General features: G+C 40.7%; 1 non-coding gene across 1 annotated transcript; it reads left to right on the top strand.

Annotated features, from left to right (window-relative positions):
* The first annotated feature begins 891 nt into the window (after positions 1 to 891).
* On the top strand, positions 892 to 1,023 carry LOC142442181 (small nucleolar RNA SNORA42/SNORA80 family). The gene has a single exon (XR_012783411.1). It is a non-coding gene; the product is annotated as a small nucleolar RNA SNORA42/SNORA80 family (small nucleolar RNA).
* Positions 1,024 to 21,412: the final 20,389 nt, after the last annotated feature.

The following is a 21,412-nucleotide window of genomic DNA, read 5'->3' as shown; positions in this document are numbered from 1 at the left end:
GCTTGACACATCCCTTCCTGTGACCCATCTGTGAGGGGATGTCCTCCTACTGTCTAAAGATGGGTTTAGGGTCTCTGCTATGACCCCCCTGGTTCTCAGTAATATGGTTTGGTTTGTTTGTTTTGGGTCTTCTGGTGCCTGTTACCTGATTCTATCTATACCTCATGATCACACAGGCTGGTGTGCTTATTCCATGTGGGTTTACTGCTTCTCTGCTAGATGGCTGCTTATTTAACTTAATGCCTTTAGGACTCCAGGCACTATAATTTCTGATAGCCAGGCACCACCAGCTTTCATCACCACTTCTGCTTATGCATTTTGTCTTCAGCAATTGTGTTGGTAGGGTAAAGGTCACAGAATGCCAGATTGTTAGAACAAAGTGTTCTTGTGTTGAGGGAGGACTCGAGCAGATGGCCACAGTCCATCCACTTCCTCAATGCATTTCCATATAGACGTATGTCCATAGGCCAATACCTCTGCTTTTATGAACGGATATATTTACAAGAGTGCACACACCTGTGTTTATACCTCTAAGCATAGCTTCACTTCCTAGGTCTCTGCTCTGTTTCCTTTAACCTTCCTCCTGATCCACCATCATGCTCACCCTTCCTCTGTCTTTTGGTAACTCCTCTAGGCTGGATTGCTGTTGTTCTAACACCGCCTGGATCTCTACACCCTCCTCATTGTTGTTTTTAATACGTTAGTTGTTACCCCGTCTATGGTGCTGATTACTCACCATTCTTCCCTGCAAGTCCCTCTGGAAACTTTGGTCCCATTGCTTTCTCCCTGGGCTTGCTTCCCCACCTGTCTTATATAGGTAGGCAAAACAACAATAATAAAGTCATGAAAAAAGAAAATAAAAGATTGAATAAAAAGAGGGGAAAGAGAGCATGGGTTTGGATTTGTGGCAGGTCCGATCCCATGGGCCTCTCACAGAGTCCCACAGGAAAGCAAACTGCCACCCTGAACCATTGCCCGGCTTAACCCCCGTGGGCTTTAGGCACTGAAGTGGGTTGCACAGTGAAAAAAAAAGAGGAGAAAAAAACCAAACCCCCCAAAAAAATAAATGAGAAAGTATACAAAATTCCAGGTCTGTCCACTGACCTTTATGACTATCTCCCCACCAGTCTGGAGGGGTTCTGGGAACTGCCCTGTATAGCTTGAAGTCTATTTCGAGGGATTTGGGGGACTTTGTTTTGCTCCCATTGCTGATCTGTCATGTTTCTTTTTGGTTTGCCCCACTGTGCGGTGGTCAGACTGTACTCACTCTGTGCCGTGTGTTCCCATTGTCCTTCAGTGAGGGGACAGCATGTTTGGGGCTCTTGTTGGCCCGACAGTCCTCTCTGTGTCTTAGCAGCTCTTGCAGGGCCGTCATCATCAGAGCTGAGTAAGCCAGTGCAGAGTCTAGTCCCTCACTCTCTCTCTATCCTCCTTGGTTTGCTTCTGTATGGGCACAGATTCCCCATTTTTATTTGACTGAATGAGGAAATATATTTTCTGTTGGAGAGTAATAGTACCATAAAAACACAATAGGAGTTGTTAGAAAATGCATGAAAAACATGATAGCATGTAGTGTAGACTTTTAATGAATATATTTGCTAATACCAATTACACCAATAGACATTATCAACAAAGAAAAAACGTTTTCCAACACACATCATGCATCTAGTTCACTTCCTTTACCACTGATTTTGACAGTCATACTATTGAGCTTTGCAATTCTACTGGGAACCAACTCTTATCCTTCTGCCACTAGGCTTTCAAAATCAAACTGAAGGGAAAATCACTGCTTTTATTGTTCTACAATTTATGTCAAGACAGGAGCTATAAGTGGATGCATATATGGACATGGGAATTTGCACACTGAAAGTCTCATCTCAGTTTTCATATGTTTACCCCTGTCACTCATTTAATTTGTGTTTATTCACCAATCAAATTTGTTTTCTTTTATGCCTCACTTGGATGAATGGCTAACAGAGTAATTATTGCTAAGTAAAGTGGCTTTATGAATGAAAGCATAATTTACAGTAATGTGTGTGGGTATCACTTCCCCTTCTCTTGCTTAATATTTGGATGCATCATCTTGCATGCAAACTATTGGAAGAGGCTCCAGAAGCTACAACTGTACCTCTTACAAAATACTCCAGATTGTAGTGCTCTGGGGGGACTTTCTTGGAGTTGGCGAAATAAGAATCACGGGACACAAACATTTGATTCGTCATTGCCATATGGGAGACTGACTGGCAAAATGAAGGGAGAAGGTTCCGCTTTCTTTTTAGAGACATTTTCATTTTATTCACATTTTTGTATTAGTTTTACCTTTAGCTCATCTATTGTTCAGCTCTTGGGCAGAGGAGAAAATTTAGCAAGAATATCTTTTGTTGACTATGGAAGTAACATTTAAGCCAGAGCCTTTTCAAGTGACATCAATCAGGTATCTTACTTTTCTTTTGATTGTAGTTTAGGTAGGGGCTTATTTTTTTTTTCTATTTTTTTAAAACAATTTATTAGGGGCTCATACAACTCTTATCACAGTCCATACATATACATACATCAATTGTAGAAAGCACATCTGTACATTCTTTGCCCTAATCATTTCTTTTTTTTCTCCTCTTTTCTTTTTTTACATTTTATTAGGGACTCATACAACTCTTATCACAATCCATACATATACATACATCAATTGTACAAAGCACATCCATACATTCCCTACCCCAATCATTCTCAAAGCATTTGCTCTCCACTAAAGCCCTTTGCATCAGGTCCTCTTTTTTCCCCCTCCCTCCCCGCTCCCCCCTCCCTCATGTGCCCTTGGTAATTTATACATCATTATTTTGTCATATCTTGCCCTATCTGGAGTCTCCCTTCCCCCCCTTCTCTGCCGTCCCTCTCCCAGGGAGGAGGTCACATGTGGATCCTTGTAATCAGTTCCCCCTTTCCAACCTACTCACTCTCCACTCTCCTAGCATCGCCCCTCACACCCTTGGTCCTGAAGGTATCATCCACCCTGGATTCCCTGTGCCTCCAGCCCTCATATGTACCAGTGTACAACCTCTGCCCTATCCAGCCCTGCAAGGTAGAATTCGGATCATGGTAGTTGGGGGGAGGAAGCATCCAGGTTCTGGGGGAAAGCTGTGTTCTTCATCGGTACTACCTCTCACCCTAATTAACCCATCTCCTCTCCTAAACCCCTCTATGAGGGGATCTCCATTGGCCGACACTTGGGCCTTGGGTCTCCACTCTGCACTTCCCCCTTCATTCAATAAGGTGTATATATATTATATATATACACACACATATATATACACACATACATACACACATACATATATATACATATACACACATATATCTTTTTTTTTTTGCATGGTGCCTTATACCTGGTCCCTTTGGCACCTCGTGATCGCACTGGCCAGTGTGCTTCTTCCATGTAGGCTTTTTTGCTTCTGAGCTAGATGGCCGCTTGTTCACCTTCAAGCCTTTAAGACCCCAGACACTATCTCTTTTGATAGCCGGGCACCATCAGCTTTCTTCACCACATTTGCTTATGCACCCATTTGTCTTCAGCGATCCTATCATAGAGGTGTGCAGTAAATGACTTGATTTTTTGTTCTTTGATGCCTGATAACTGATCCCTTCGGGACCACTCGATCACACAGGCTGGTGTGTTCTTCCATGTGGACTTTGTTGTAGGTAGGGGCTTATATTTCAGATCATTAACTTGGTATTTGACAGTTTAAACCACTCCCAGTAGTTTACCCCTCAACCACTCCCTGTTACTCTTCTCGTTCTTCCATTTCACCCAAGTTCATATTTGTAAGCAGGCTAGCTCATGGCTTGATTTTCTCTCCCTTGTCTTCTCCCACTTGACAAACTCCAAAATCTGTTTCCTTTGGTATGAAAGTCTTTAACTTTGATTTCTATAACAGTAATCTCATATAAGATTTTCTTTTTCGTAATTGACTGGTTTAACTCAGCATACTGTTCTCCAAGTCCATTCATGCTGTGAGTTTCTCCATGATTTCATACTTGCTTTTTAGCAATGCTTAGTATTCCACTGTGTGTAGACGTTCACCAAAGCTTCTTCTCTTCTACTCTTGGGAATTGAAGTTGTTGCCATCAGATTTCTATTGTGAGTGGTGCTAAGATGAACATAGGTGTGCATTTGTCTGTCAGTGTCATGGCTCTTACTTCTCAAGGATATATGCCCATCAGAGGTCTTGATGGATCGCATGGACTTTCGAGTCTCTGTAGTCTGAGGTAGCACCATGTTGCTTTCCACAGTGGTTGTGCATGATTACATTCCCACCTGCAGTGTATGATGCTTTCAGTCTCCTTGAGCCTCTCCAGCATTTGTCCTTATGTGTGTGCTTATTTGTTTTTCAACTTGGTTGCGATTGTCAGACGTGGTGGGATCTCATAGTTGCTTTGGGTGGTATCTCCTAGGTGGCTAGTGATTGTGAACATTTCTGCATAAGCTGGTTGGTCATTTGGATATCCTCTTTGGGGAGCTGTATGTTCATGCACTCAGGTCCTTTGCCCACTTTTAAAAAGTGAGTCATTCAGTGAGATGTTTGTGAAAATGTATCTCGCTGAATACATTCTACTTCTATTAAACATAGGCCAATTAGTAACTGTGCCTGAGTGCCTGCTCACATCTTGTTGATGTTTTTCAAGCGTGGTCCATCTTGTCATTCATAAAGAAACCCTCACTGTACAGTGAGTAATGTATTATGCTTGTAATTATGAGGTCAGTAGTTCAAAATCACCAACCACTTTGTGTAATAAAAAAGAGGGTATCTGGACCCATACAGGTTCACAGCCTCAGAAACAATATTAAAATTAACCCATTGGCAGTGGGTTTGGGTTCGGATTCCTGTGGGATCACCATGGCTATGATGCTTTAACATATCCTACAGTGTGTAACAGAAGTACTGGTCGAGCCGTGAGGTAGGCATTGGGCTGCTAACTGAAAGGTCAACAGTTCAAACTCACCAGCTGCTTCTCAGAAGAACTATGAGGCTCTTTGCTCCCTTAGAAATTTAGTCTCAGAAAACTTATATAGCAGTGGTTATCAACCTTCCTAATGTCTCTACACTTTAATACAGTTCCTCATGGTATAGTGACCCCCAACCATAAAATTATATTTGTTACTACTTCATAACTGTAATTTTGCTACTGTGATGAATCGGCCGACCCATGTGAAAGGGTCGTTCGATCCCCAAGGGGTCGCGGCCCACAAGTTGAGAACCACAGTTATCTAGGGCTTCTGTAAGTCAGAATATTGAATAAGGAAGACTGAAGAAGGAACAACGTTTTCCTAGTAAGGTGCAGGCAAGGAATGTATAATGTTTCTTAGAGGCAAGGATGGTGAGGCCTTCTTTCAAGTATTTCCAACTTGTTGTCAGGAGAGACCAGTTCCTGGAGAAGGACATCATGCTTGCTAAAGTGGAGGGCAGAACAAGAGAGGAAAGCCCTCAACAAGATGGATTGGCACAGTGGCGATAGTAATGGGCTCCAACATCAAAACCACTGTGAGGCTGGCTGGGTGTCTGCCCTAAAGAAATAAAACAACAACAACAACACGGACATATGCAAACCTATGTTTATTGCAGATATTTCCATAACAGCAAAAACATGGAAACAACCCCAAACCCCAATTATAGAGGAATAGACAAACAAGCTCTGGTGCATTCATCATATGGAATATTATGCATCAATAAAGGAACAAAGACAATTCTCTTAAAGACAAAAAAACATGGACAAAGCTAGAAATCATTTTGCTTAGCAAACTCAGTCAAACTTATAATGATTAGTATTTCATAACGCCAATGTTATACGGATAAACAAAGAAAAAGATACGTGGTTCATACACAACCAGACAAAACTTTGAGGACTGGGGTGGCCGGGGATGGAGGTGGAAACAGAGAGAGAAGAAGGACAGGTTATTGAGGATGGAAGGAGAAAGGGGGCAGGGCCTAGAAAGGACCTATAGGAGGGATTAACCAGATGTTGTTGTAGCTCTATGTAGTAGATTTCCTTAAACACCAAAAAATCTCTGCACATTCCTTATCCCTCAAACGCAAAGTCATTTCAGTGGCTTAAAACAAAGAAAAGAGTAAAGCAATAGAAATGGACTTGGAGTCTTCAGTGTCACACACGTTCATGTGACACAAGCAAAACTAAACAATTGTGAGGATGACACAGGACCGAACAGGGTTTGGTTCTGCTGTGAACATTATCACGCTGAGGGGGAACTGACTCCATGGCACCCAACGACACTCCTCAGAGTGGACTCTCCAGCAGTGGGGGGATAGGGTCATGAGGAGACCAACTGCAGTAGAGGGAAAGGAGTTTGGGGGTTCCCATTCCTTTACATCAGTGGATTCCAACTAAGGCAATTTCAAGCCATTGGCATGTGTTTAATTGTTACTACCAGGGGGCGGAGGTGCTAACAGGTGAAGATCAGGTGGTCGTTAACTGCTGCAACCTCAATACTTACATGACTTCCTCTCAAATACTTTGGACATGTTGTCAAGAGTGGCCAATCCCTGGGAAATGACAGCATGCTGTAAAGCAGTGGCAGAGACAAAGAAGAAGACCCTTAACAAGGTGGATTTTCACAGCGGCTATAACAAACAGAACAATTGTCAGGATGGGCAGGACTAGGTGGTGATGTCCACAGGGTAGCTTGGAGTTGGAACGGACCAGACAGCGTCTAACAAAACAGCAACCTCTCCACTTTCTCCAACCTATTCTCTTTTAGTCCACCTCATTCTTGCCTCACGTATCAACTCCACATTAACGCTTTATAGAGTTGATTACTGAGTCTTGCCATTCAATTTCAGACTTTAGGGCTTAAAGCAGTAAGCATCTATTATTGCTGTTCACAAATCTACTCAGGATCTGAGTAGTTCTTCCAGTCTCATTTCAGATCTGCTTGCTCATGGATCTGCAGTCACTGGGCTGGTTAAGCAGACACATTTCCCAGAGAACCAGTGGCAGAGTAGAGAGTGGAGGCTTCTTGAAGCCCAGAGTTGGACCTGCCATAATTCCAGCTGAATTCATGCAGAAAGCAAAGAAACTTCTATTGTGTTGGGAGAGGAGGAGAGACAGGTTACAAAGGGTACAGATAGAGGAAAAGGCAGATAACAGAGTTGGTTTTGTAAGCAGTTTCCTAACTGTACTAAGGATCGCGAGGCTGGTGCACGACCAGGCACTAACTATCCCTGTTGAATACAGGGTGGCTACGAGTGGGCACAGACTCTATGGGCCCTAACAACAACAAAAACAAATAACACTCAGATCACTAGTATTCACCTGTCGTTTCTCTCTCCAACTCTTCATAAACATTTATAGCACTCTTTAACGGAGAAGACTCTCCATCCAGAATGTTTACCTTTGTGTCGTGTGAAATCACCAGGCTTTGCTTTTCTGACTCTGATCACTGCTGGTAACTGTTGATCTTCTCCCCCTGATTAGTCTCCTAGTTCTGCCATAACAAAATGCCACACACTAAGTGTCTCAAAGCAGTAAAAACTATATTCTCTTACAGTCTGGATGCCAGAATCCAATATATATTTAGCATCATGACCTCTGAAGGTTCTAGGGTAAGACTTCTTATTTACTTCTTTTAGCTGCTGAATCTGTGTGTGCCTTAACTTGTGGTAGCAATTTGTGCCTCTATCTTCATATAGTCGTCTTCACTCTGCATCCGTCTCTGTCTTCCACTGCGGTTCTTCTCTTTCTCTATCTCTTCTCAGGACATGGGATACTTCTAAGAGATTAGCCACTGAAGTCCTTATGAATAGCATTGAAACACTGTCAAATATAGTGCCAGAAGATGCATTCTCTGGAAGACACTCAAAATACATCATCAAAGATCACCTGTAATGATGTGGATGGAGGACCTTCGTGTGCTGCTGGCACACAACTCAAATGCGAAGAAGTAGTTGCGAATAACCTTTATAATGAGAGCATGGGGTGTCCAAAGTCTGAATTTAAGAAGATGTGAAGTTACTAACAATGAAATGAAATGCATAAAGATAGATATGCTGGGAATTAGTGAGCTGGAATGGATTAGCATTGCTCATTAAAAAAAAGACAATGATATAGTTTTCTACGCTATCCTAAATGGCAAATTCAAAATGAATGGCTCCAAATTCATCGTCAAAAATGGTTTCAAGATCTATCTTAAAGTACAATGCTGTCTGTGATAGGTTAATATCTATATACCTATAAGAAAGTTCAATTAGTATAATTATTATTGACATTTATGCACCAGCCACTAAAATTCAAACTTCAAACTCACTGCCACAGAGTCAATACATCAATCTTCGTGACCCCACAGGACAGAGTAGAAATGCTCCTGTGTTCTGTGGGGTTCCCAAACTGCAACTCCTTAAAGGAGTAGAAAGCTGAATTTTTCTCCTATGGAGCAGCTCCTAGGTTTTGAACTGATGACTTGTGGCTAGCCACCTAGCACATTATGCCTTTTTGACTGCCTTCTAACTACCAAAAGCTACTGGAAAATAAATGGAAGGATTCTACCAACTTCTTCAAGACAAATTGATCGGTGTAATCAAATGCATTGATAATTATTGGTGATTGAAATGTTAAAATTAGAAATAAAAAGGAAGGGACAGTAGAGAGAAATTATGGCCTAGATGATAGAACTGAACTTGAAAACTGCACGATAGAATTTTGAAACACCAACTTCTTCATAGAAAATAATATAAACGGTGACGGTACACATGGACCTTACCGGATGGAAGAAACAGGAACCAAATAGACGCCCTCTATGGGAATAAACGACGGAGAGCTCAAGACCAGCAACTGAAATGAGGCCAACAGCAGACTGTGGAACGACCATCTGTAGCTCATGTGCAAATGCAGGTTGAAGTTGAAGACAATTGAATGTACTCGCTGAGAACCAAAGTCCTACCTAAATTTTGAGAATCTCTCAAGCATAGATTTGACACTTAGAACACATGATGATCTCAATAACATCTTTCATGATGCAAATGAAAGGTCATTACAAACAGAAGAAAAGAAAACTGAAAATCATAAGAAACTCTGAAACTTGCCTTTGATCCAAAGTAGTTAAAGCAAATGAAATAAATGATGAATCACGGGAGCTGAATACAAACTTTGCAAAGGCAGCCTTAGCAGGCAAATTAACTCTCATGATGAAACATGCAAGGGCTTGGAGATATGAAGGAAGAAAGGAAAATGATGCTCAGCATATCTCAAACAAAGAACTGAAGCAAAAATTGAACCCTCAAGTTGTAATATTAAAACGTGCTATGGTCAAACACAAAGTGATACAAGAAGTAGCTAAAATGATGGCAGAAATGCACTGAGTCATTGTACCAAGAAGGAATCTGTCTACCTTCAAACGTTTCAACAAGTGGCATATAATCAAGAACCCGTGATCCTGAGTGAAGAGATCCAGCTGCATTGAAGGCACTGTTGAAAAGCAAGCCCCCAGGAATTGAGGGAATATCAATTGAAGTGTTTTTAAAAGCGGATGAAGCACTAGAACTATTGGAAATATTCCTTCATCTATGTCAAAAAATTTGGAAGACAGCTACATGGCCAACTGACTGAAAGAGATCCAGCACCTATTTCAAAGAAAGATGATGCAATGGAAATGCTGAAATCATCAAACTGTGCCAGTAATACACAAGCAAGTAAAATTTTGCTGTAGATAATCCAACAATGATTACAACAGTATACAAAGAGGAAGCTGTCAGGAATTCCAGCTAGATTCAAAAGATGTGACGCAAGGGATATCATTACTGGCATCATATAGACCTTGACTCAAAGGATACCAGGTAGGTGTGTTAATGTTGAGCTCTGAAAAAATTATGGATGAAATATAGAAGAATGGGAATTCCAGAACACTTAATTGAGCTCATGAAAAACCTGGACCTGGACCAAGAGGCATTTGTTCAAACAGAACAAGCGAATACTCCATAATTTCAAATCAGAAAAGGTGTAGCCTTTAACAAAACTTAGCCAACTTGTTTGCTGAGCAAATAATCAGAAAAGCTGAACTCTATGAAGGATTGTAGGGAGGCTAATTAATAACATGTGATGTGCTGATGAGATAACCTTGCTTGGAGAGAGACAGACTTGAAGCACTTCCTGATAAAGAACAAGGACTGTGGCCATCAGAGTGAGTTGCAACCCAATGTAAAGAAAACCAAAATCCTGACAACTAGATCAATTGATAGCATAATGACACATGGAGAAAAGAAGGCGCAGTCTCATTTACTTTGGAAATGTTCTCAGGGGAAACCTGGAGTTTCTGTCCCTGGAAGAGGACATCATGCTTGGTAAAGAGAGTGGTCAGCAAAAAAGAGGAAGACCTTCAACTCGATGGTCTGACACAGTGGCTGAAACAAGGGGCTCAAACAGAGCAAAGAGCGTGAGGACAGGGCAGGACAGGTGTGGTAGTTATATAGTCATTTGTCAATTTGAGAGGATTAAGCGTGAAGGGGTGGAGTCTAGCCTGTCAATCAGGTCATAGCCCATGAGGGTTCTGTGTTTGGATGGCCTTCTTCTGAGGTTTCTGGGAACTCTTGTAGTCTTCCTTGAAAGTGGGAGACACTCTCTCTCTCTCTTCTCAATCCCTGCAAGATACTGTTGGTTTGTTGGCAAGCCACATGGAGACAGGCTGATGGCAGCCAGAGCCTCAGAGCTGGAAAAGCCACGTGGAGACCCCTGCCAGTGCTGAGATGCTTACACTGCCCCTGGATCCACAAGACTTTCCATCCACAGGCCTGTGATCTTCCTGCATTCGACATCATTGCATGTGTTACATGAGTCTGAAGAGGAATTTATAGATTGGTATTGGACACAGGGGATAATAATGGACTTGATCTGGATTGGGCTGGGATGTTTTCTCCATATTCGATTGCTCTTGTATATAAACCTCCTTCTTATACTCATATGAGTCTTTATGAATTTGTTTCTGCAGTCTACCCAGACTTACCTAATAGGACTGGGGTTTTTGTTGATTTTTCCAACTTTTCTGTTGTACATATGGTCACTTTGTGTTGCAATGGAATTCAGGACACCTAACAACAAGAACATCTATTCTTATAGTACCGTTTAAGAATGACTTAATTGTTATTCTAATGAGGAAGAATATAGGTGTGTATACTCTTGAGTCCTTATTTTACTAGAAGGTAGGACTCAAGTCCCCACTCTGTTTCCTTGGGAGTATGATCTGCAGGTTAATTGTTATCTCTGACAGCTGTGTTAAAACAAGATTGATTTTCTGGTTTTAAACTCTTCCTTTAATGGGCAAATTGCCAGCTGCTTGCTTAACTGAGAAAAGCAGGACGCTCGACTCAAGCAACTGGTTGAGATAAGACCTGACCTGCATCAGATGCCAATCATTGTGCCTTCTTACTTCACAACTGAGCCTGCATCAAAGCTAGTCCTGAGTCACCCAGTGATGCAAATTAATCAGGTGCCAGTTACCACAAAAACAAAACAAAATAAAACAAACCAACACACACACACACACACACACACACACGACAACATTGTCCATGGACTCGGAGTAGTGGATAACTTGGGATCTTAACAGCCAGGTGAGTAGTTGTTCAAGGGAGAACAATGACCATTTGAGTTCTATGAAGATTCACAGTCGCCGAAATCCCACAGCGGCAGGTCTGCCCTGCATCTGGAGTGGTTTGGCCTGACTGCCAGTTCTGGGGCTCTTGGGACTAGAGGCAGAGGCTGCCTACTTGACCAACTTCACCAGCTTCCACAACCTGGTGAACCAATTTAATTCGAATAAGGAGCACTCTCCAGAAAGAGCTCTAAATTTTGTACTTGGGACTTGTCAGTCTCCACAGACATGGGAGTCATTTTCTTGACGGTTCTCTAAGCCCTTACAGCTAGATCTGAAAACCCTATTGTGCTAGGCCAGGTGGTCTAGAGAAACAGATCTGGTGACACTCGTGTATGCTTACAAATGTTATATCAACAAGCAATCTTACATCAAGAAGCCATCCCAGCTCAGTCCAACTAAAGTCCGTAAGCATAATGCAAACCAGGGACCTCTTCAGACTCAAGCAGCTGCAGGTGGATGAGGCAGAAAGGTGAACCTAGCTTCGGGGGATCGCACACTAGTGGACGCAGAGTCCCAGTGAGCAGGAAGGTGAGGGGGCAGAGATTCTCAGTTTCCTCCTTTTAAGAAGGCCATACTCCCCCAAGGAAGGCTTCATCAGGCGGTGGCCTGATTGACTAGATGAAGTCCATCCCAACATTTTCTTACACTTTCAAGTTAGCATCAAATCTAATTGTGGAGGGACGGAAACACTGAGGGAAGAGTTGTGGGTTGCATGAGGGATGATGGAGCGATACAGCATTTGGGAAAAGCTGGATAGTTGGGACATCTTTAATTCTGACACCTTTGGAACCAGACTTGTACTTCAACCGAAAACCCATTGCCATGGCGTTTATTCCAACTGTAGGACACGTATAATCATCCCTGTGCGTTTCCCAGAATGTAACTCTATGGGAGGAGAAAGCCTCTTCTTTCTTCCGTGGAGTGGCTGGTAGTTTTAAACTGCTGGGCTAGTGGTTAGCAGGCCGACCTGTAGCCTACTACAGAACCAGGGCTGTCTAAAAGAAATGAATTTTTCATGTGCAATATGCAATTCTAGGATAGCTACACACATGTGTACTATGAGTAAAAAGTGAAAGTAAACTTATTCAGGGATATCAACAAACAAGCTCATTGCCATTGAGTCAAGTTAGACGGTGCCTATGAAGGTAACCAATAAGAACTTCCCTGACGGGCTGCCTGGGCTGTAACTCTTGACCGGAGCAGAAATCCTCATTTTTCTCTGCTTTCTTGCCTGGTGCTTTTGAACGGATGACCTTGTGGTTAGTAGACTCTCACTCAGTTTACTTCACCATCAAGTCTCATTATTAAATAGGTGATATTTACTCAGTGGTACTTTCACAAGATATATTACTCACATATTAAATAGGATGAAGAGGAAAAAGTATACTTCATATCTGACCACTCCCCAACACCGCCCGCCCTCCCCCCAAAAAGGTCCCTTGGTGAGTTGACAAGGAAAGTCCTGCCATTTCTAGATGCACAGTGGCCAAAACAAAACAAAAAAAAGCAAGCATTATACCCTCACCTGCCCTCTTGGACTCTAAGCTTTTATTTTTCTCAGAATGCAGCTGATCGTTCATTTAGCTAACACTCACGCGCTCACAGAACTTGCAGCTAAAACACTGGCAGTTCGGGGCCATCCCATGGGCTGTGACTCAGAGTGGCCCACGCGCAACGGAATGAAACACAGCTGGGTCCTCTGCCATCCACACAATTGTTCCTCCGTTCCAGCCAGTGCTGTGGCATTCGGCCAGTTTGCACTGGTTCGGCAGAACCAATACTGGATATTTTTGTTGAGTTTAGTGACCCAGTTGTGAAAATGACACAGAATTAGGGTTCTCCCTAAGGAGGGGAGTTGGCCAGCTGCCCCAGGTGGAAATCACAAATATACATCCCTTGTTCTTCTTCAGTGTTCACTTGTGCCACGGATTATTGTAAGCACCCATAGTAATCTTCATTCGTTCTGTAGGTATAAAAAATTAGGCAGACTTACACTTGTAATGTTAGTGATTCATGTAATAAAACTCATTATACTTTAGCTGGAATGCTACATTTGCATTCCCTTTTCTTTGCTATTTCTGCAAACAAACAGAGAACATAAAGAGACAGGGCCAAACAACCAGAGGGTGATACTCTGTCGTTCATTTCCACCTTGTGTTGGGCCCTAAATTCCCACGAGATGTTGTGAATGAATTACTGCAATTCTTGAAATTGTTCAAAGAGCTAAAAATATTCTCAGAACAATTGCTGTAAGTTCAGCAGAAGCAGAAAGTTTTTTCAAATATAAACATAATATGTTCAGAGAAGAGAAATTGCCTGTTTCTATTACATCAAGCATGTCTAATTGGCCTACCTCTAAAGAATTGGGACTTTACTTTTACACTGAAAATATGGTTAAAGATAAAGCATACAACTAATAATGCTTGAATAAAAGTGAAGAATATTGCTAATGAAGACTTCCATCAAGAATCAATATGAAACTATCTTAATTAACAGTTTTATTGTTTTTCTGTCAGGTATTACCTAGTATTTTTCAGTAATATTTTAAAACTATTTCTTAGAACAATCTAGCTTTACGTGTCTTTTCTTGTTCTAATTTAAATATGAACTAATATGAAATAATAATGAACTATCTTCCAACATATTGTTATTTAATACTCATAATGATCTTTCGTGCATCAGCTAATCGTTAAACTCTTTCAATCCCAGCGTTGGCTTGAGACCATGGTTACAACCTCTGTGCCAATCCATCTTCTTGAGGACTTTGTTTCACCGACTCTTCACTTTTTCAAACACAGTGTCCTTCTCCATGGATTGGTCCTTCTTGATAACATGTCTAAAGTACTTATAATTCAATGATATGTATCATTGTATTGTAGTTCACCAGGAGGTAGTCTCGCCATCCTTGCCTCTAAGGAGCATTCTGGCTATACTTCTAAGACAGATTGGTTTGTTCTTTTGGAATTCATTGCAGTTTTATTCTTCTTCTCTAGAACCGCAATTCAAAAACTGAGAAAGAAGAACTGCTTTGCAGAGAGCATTCTTCCAGCGAACTTTCAGTGCCAGGGTCCTGCATGCAGTGAGATAGGGTTAACTACCCCTGTGTATATTAAAAAAATACACATTTTTGATTTTTATGACATTGAATGTCAGTGAGCATCTGATCCTATAGCATGCATTCCTAAAGCGCATGTCAATCTGAACTTTATCCCTCTTCTCTAGAAGATTTTAGGAAGCGTGTGAGTAGAAGATGGTAAGACATGTGTGTTTATTCTTGGCCTTTTGAAGTGTCACCCCAGTGTGTCTGGTTGTGGGTGTGTTTCTCTCTCTGCATCTTCTCCGAATTCAGTAGATCATTTTTAAACTTAAGATTCCCCTTTGTATTTATTTCTGGATTTTAAAAATGTCTTCTGTTGGCAATTTATTTCTTGTCATTTTTTTTACCCAGTACCTTCTAGAACTTCTGTTAGACAGATGTTGAACCTTCAACATATACCTTTCCGAACAATCGTTATCCTTGCATATATTTCATTGCTATATCTGCTTACCATTAGTTCTGGAAGATTTTCTTGGCTTAATCTCATTGTTAATTAATTCGGCCTTTCCCCGTGCATATTTTACTACTCGCCTGACCATCACAACCTCGCGTCCCATTTCCTTAGGGTGGGAAGCTTCCCCTCTCATGGCCTCTTGGATCCTGTTGCCTGCACTCCTTCATTAGCTTGTTTGCAATTATATTAGAGTGCACCGTGAAAACTAATGGGAAAAGAAATTCTGTTCTTCCAGAAACGCCACTCCTACTTGTAATACACATGAACTCTGGACTTCACACTCCTGCCTCCACAGAAGCGCTTCTGGGAAAATGCGTTCCTTCTGATCTCCGGCTTTTAGGAATTCTTACTTTTTGTTGGTTTTCTTTCATCTTAAGGGCTTATTTTCCTAAAAATAGCTTAGAGGTCATCTTATGACATAACAGGCAGGAAAGAGAACATGAAGAAAGGTTCCTCCTAATGACTCCCAGAAATAACTTTTGATTTTGAAAGATTATTTCAGACTTGCAAACCCTTAAAAAAAACTCGTTGGCATCACCATACTGCGCAGAGAGGGAGATCCCCCGGCTCTTCACGCGTTTCCTTCTTTGATTTCACTCATTTCCTCTTGTCCGCTGGCCTATCTGGTCTCTTCATCCACAATGCTACACGCATCTGTGCTCAACCACACCTCACTCTTCCAAGTTCTGTTTGGATGCTACGGTTGCCACTTTATTGCTTTCCTTTTTGCTGCAAGTTCATTTTATTTTCAGGCTACTCTTGAGATGTATTTACAAAACATGAACACAGAAGCATGCACACAAACATTCCATACAGACGTTTCACAACAGGCAAGAGGTGACAAATGTTTTTCACTTTTACTTATCCCCTCCTCCCCTCCACCTTGAACACTTCTGGAAGCTTTCCTCATTCCTTCCAGACCCTGACCAAGTGCGTTCTATTCTGTGATGGATTTTCTTTTATCTTCTTCTCACCAAGATGTTGAGATCCGCTGTACAGTGTCACAGATGCATGTTTTTTATACCGTGCTTCAACATTTACCAAAGAGTAATACAGTTGTATCTCTATTTTTACTTCACCTACCAGGACACAGTCAATTATTTGAAATGGAGATGGGCTTTAAAATACATATTTTATTGTGTTTTAGGTAAGAATTTACACGGAAAATTAATAATTTGTACACAAATTATACAAATGATTCTATTCCATTGGTTACATTTTCCACAAAGGTGTCCGTGCCCATGTTGTTTCCATTCTGTCTGTATGCTTTGTGTTAGTCTGGATTCCCTTCCCTCCTTAGCGTCTCATCTTGGTGTTGAATCTCATAGAGTTGCTGATATTTACTTATAAGCCAATCTATTATGTAGATGAAAGGTGACCACCAGGGGTGGCTTTGAATCCAAGTTCAAAGCGTATCCTAGGTGTCAGTCTGAAAGTTTCCTTTAGTCTCCATTAATCCAGTAAGACTTCTTTTTGTAGGAATGTGAATGCCCTTCATTTGTCTCCCTACCTGGAGCCTGAATGTTATTCCATTTATTTTCTATCAGAGTTGACTGAATCCTAGCCAATCCATGGAAGAATGATTGCTCAATAAGTGGATCAATGGATTCAAATGAGCACAGGAGTAAATGAAAAAAATTGAGCATTGATGCTGGAATCTTTTTTTTTCTTTTAAATGATTTTAAAGGCCGTGAACAGCTCTACTGGTCATTTCCTTTAAGCTTAGCTTTTTTCATTTGATTCCATTTCATTGTCACTGATTATTTTAGGTCTTTTAAATGAAATTTGGCAGGGGAAAACTTTTAATCTCATAGTGAAAATTTACTGCAAACTTAATTAAAAATTAGGCCAATATTTCTTGCACCCAATTTATAATTACCTTGGACCATCCAAAAGGAAAACAGAGGAATTCCATTTGCCATTTGTTAGAGTCTGTGAGGTCTGGACTACTTATCCTGAAAAGGACACATATTTAAGGAGGAGAAAAAAATTATCTGCACCCGAAACAGGTAATGAAGTTTTCTATGTGCTATAATTTTAATTTAAAGAGCATGTTTGAAAGGCTAAGAGACCCAGACAGGCAGATATTCCCTTTTTCACAGTTATAAAATCTGTCACATCTTAGAAATACTCCCCCATTGAGTGGCAATCACAATTTTTATTCTAAAGGTTCCACATGTATGGCATATTATGTCATGGACAGCACTTCAGAATAATCTAATGAAAAGAGAACTCTTTTCCATGCTAATAAACTCCAGTTTCTGCTTGTTTCCAGAAAATGAATTCCAGCGCCGAACTGCTGAGGTCCACATAAATTCAGGTTATCCATACAGCCGTGTGGAAAATCTCCAAGATGAGTTCTTTATTAATAGCAAGAATGAGTGAGTCAGTCAGCTTGTTTAATGATCTGGCCCATAATTTGAATCCATTGAAAGTTGCCTGTTAGCACCTCTGGGAGCCGAGATCAAGCGTGACCTTGACTTGTGATGGCTTGAATTAAATCCTTGTGTGATGACTCCCAGACCAGCATTGTTTTTTTAAGTCATTTGGCATGCAAGCAGAGTCCTTGAACACCCTTACAATTATTACAAACCTGAAGACTGCAAGGAAGGGGAAGGAGGGCTAATGCTTACATGTGACATTAATTTCGATGGAGATGTGTGAGAACCTTTTTTCCTCTACGAAATTACTGGTAGAGGTGTGCTAACAGTAATCAAGTTCTTGCAGAGGACTATCCTAGGTCTCTCTCTGCCGGGGTCTTGTATACACGCCTGTCCATTAACCCACTGCCCTGGAATCCCCCCTGAGTTGCGAGGACCCCACACATGACATTGCAGAACCGAGCCTTGCTGTTTCCTGAGACAGCAAACCTTTACAGGGGCCGAGAGCCTCATCTTCTTTCAAGGAGTTGCTGGTGAGTTTGAAACACTGTTCTTTGGTTAACAGCTCAATCACTAACCCACTACACCACCAAGGCTCCTATATTTTGCTTTGTTTTCTAGCAGTATCTATAACACGCCTCTTAAAAAACGGGGTGGGGTGGGGTGGGGCGGGGAACTCCATATGCCTGTGGCTGACTTAGTCTTCGTTTCCCTTGGCAACTTGTGAAACACGGTTTGACATTCTCATCACATTTTCACAATACTTTTCTGTGTTTGAATCTGTCTCCAATTGTCGATAGGAGAGCTTTGTTCCAATATCCATGCGGTGTAGCCAGATCAACAGTTTATTAGGCATGCATTAAATTTATGTTTTTATTAATTAATATTAGATGCTTTTCCGGTGTTGTGACTTTGCTACCTCTTCGCTTTCCCTCTCACCACCGCATCATGTCATTTTGCTCTTGAGAGTCCACACCAGTTGCTGTCGAGCCCGTTCTGATTCATGGTGACCCTGCATGCAGAGAAGAACTCTGCTTCATTGAGGTTCCAGTGGCTGCTTCTGGAAAGCAAATGGCCAGGTTATTCTGTGAAGGCAGCTCCAGTAGGATTTGCGTATCCATCTTCTTGGCTAGCAACTGTTGTACCACCCAGCGATTCCTTTGAGACAGGGAAGTGGAGCAGTATTATTCCTTGCAAAACAAAACACTTTATACACCGAGGACACTAGTTACATAATGGAAAGACGAAATAAAGAGGAAGTTTTTGAGCTACCTCAGCACTCTTTCCCTTTGCATGCAACATTTTTATTCTTGACTTAAAATATTTGAGATGGATTTCTGAATCTCCTCTTTGATAATGACTTGGTAACAACGATAAGAGTATTAGGGTGCAGGTTTAAAGCAATTTTACATAAAAAATGCCCAATTCTGTGAATCTAACAAGTATGCCAGGGGAAAAATGTGAAGATTGACAGTTTTAGACAATTTTGAAAAATGACAAATCGCTCACTGTAGATAGGCTGCTGTAATTAATTGTGGTTTGTACTAGTGATTTTATTCTTCGCATCTCATCTGATACTTTTGCATTACTTTATACAGCAGAAGTGATTTGATTTTATTTAGATATCTTCAGTTTCTTGTACTAATAGCTATGCCGTATTTTAAATGGTTTATATTTTGGGGAATATGCAGTGTAAGTGAATTTATTGGACCACCTGTAATTTTAGAAATTTTCGACCTTGCAAATGGCTATTTCCAACATACTGTAGGCTCCATGAGCATGTTAAAGGGCATTCTGGTGGTGCAATGGTTAAGGGCTTGGCTGCTTGCTGGAAGATTTGCATTGAGAATGTACTCAGTGCCTGTGAGAACGACCTTGCAGTTTGCTTCCTTAAAGATATTCCACAATTAAACGAAACATGTCTCCAAAGTGGACCAGGAAAAAAAATATACACATACACATACATACCATGGATACATAAATGGATTTTCATCTCACATTTAATTATACTCTTAATCTAAGAACAATCTGTTCTTATGACGTGGCGCTACTTGATACTTGCCCTCTTGAAGAAATGCCCAGAGCAAAGTGTGGTGAAGAAACCAGATGGTGCTTGGATATCAGAAAGAATAGTGTCTGGGGTCTTAAAATCTTGTCTTAAGACAAGCAGTCATTTAAGTGTGGCATCAACAAAGTCTTCCTTGAAGAATCACATTAGCCATGTGAACCAAGGATTATAAATAATAAACTCCTAGACTGGAGGGTGGACTTGCATGAGAGCTTAAATTCTGAGTCCCTGGTTTGCAGAAAGCTATGGATGTGAGTGAAATTCCAAAATCCATTTGCAGGGTCCCCACGTGGAATAAGTTTCTGGTAAATTCCCTCTGACCACTGAGCGAGGATGCCAATAGCTTTATCCTTAGAGAGTTCATGGAAAGGTAGTTGAATCCAGATGTAATTGGACTAAAATTTGACATCTTATTATTTTTTCTCTCTTCACCCATTTTAAATTTGTTGTAGTTGTTCTCGTTTTCTGCTTTTTTTTAGATTGAGGTTTTTGCCTGTTTTATTTTTTGTTATTGTTTGTATGTTTTTAAAATCAAGAATAGGTAAATTTATGAGAGAGTAACTGAATTGATAGTTTCTTAGGGTTATGGCAGGGGAGTTTTGGAGAAAATGGGAAGCTAATAATAATGAGGAATAGAAAGAAGACATTGTTGTAACATGGATGGTAATAATGATTGCACGAGTCTTTAATATATTTAGATTATTGAATTATATGATATGTGAATTATATGTCAATAAAACTGTTAAAATTAAAAAAGGAAAAATGAATAGCAAATAGACATATACAATGTAAAAAAGCAGTTATTAATTTTTAGGATAACAATGACAAAATGGCTATATTATACAGAATGTATCTGTTATAAATATATTCTGAAGTAATTATAGGTTAAAAAAAAGATTATAAACTAGGACAACTTATTCTACTGGGTCAGGTGAGATCTCTGTGACAAGAATCTATTTGAAGACACCTAACAACTTTTACATGAACTTCTTTTGTGCTTTTAATATTCTCCATACCTTAAGGGCTCAATAAATTAAATCTGTACAGTTTACCCACTTTTTGAGTTAGTAAATAGCAAAGTGAATTATTTGGAAGTTACATTAAGGGATGAACAAAGCCAGGCATTCCATTATCGTCCCAATAATTCTGTCAATGGGAGTTTAAACTGCAATTATTTTAAGCATCAGTGAGGAACTCTGAACATATAAAGTAAGCAGTATAGTTTATTATTTGTGACTATTATTGCTACGTGAGGATCATAGAGGGAACACACAGCATACGGAACGAGAATCTGAAGGGTGTCAGGCTGATTAAGATGCATTAAACAGGCATTTCAGACTACAGGATTGCCAAGGTAGAATTGACCTAATGACAGTGAGTGTTTTCTTTCTTTTCAGTTTGTCTATTGTTCCTATATAATGCACTAGCATAAAAGATTAAAACCAACTCTTTATCTAGGGTAACTCTGAATTTATAGAATATGCTTTTACTTGACTTTGCACTCAGTGGTTGAACTTGCTGAAATATTTGATCAATTTAGTTTATTGTATGTGTTTCATTAAGAAAATCTTATATGCACCATGGCAATTGTCCATCGTAGGTGCCCTTGAGTTGGTCTGTGTGTACCACAGAGCTAAACAGGGCCTTGTCCTGTGCCAATCTCCCAGGCGTTCATTTGAGTCCACGTTGCAGCCATGATATCCACCTTTCCCATCATCTTTCTCTTTCTCACGGACCCTCTACCGAGCATGAACTTCTTTTC

Source organism: Tenrec ecaudatus, chromosome 2 (genome assembly GCF_050624435.1).
Source record: "Tenrec ecaudatus isolate mTenEca1 chromosome 2, mTenEca1.hap1, whole genome shotgun sequence".
Classification (NCBI taxonomy): Eukaryota; Metazoa; Chordata; class Mammalia; order Afrosoricida; family Tenrecidae; genus Tenrec; species Tenrec ecaudatus.
Note: the sequence above shows the minus strand (reverse complement) of the source record. Positions and strands in the feature narration are given on the sequence as shown.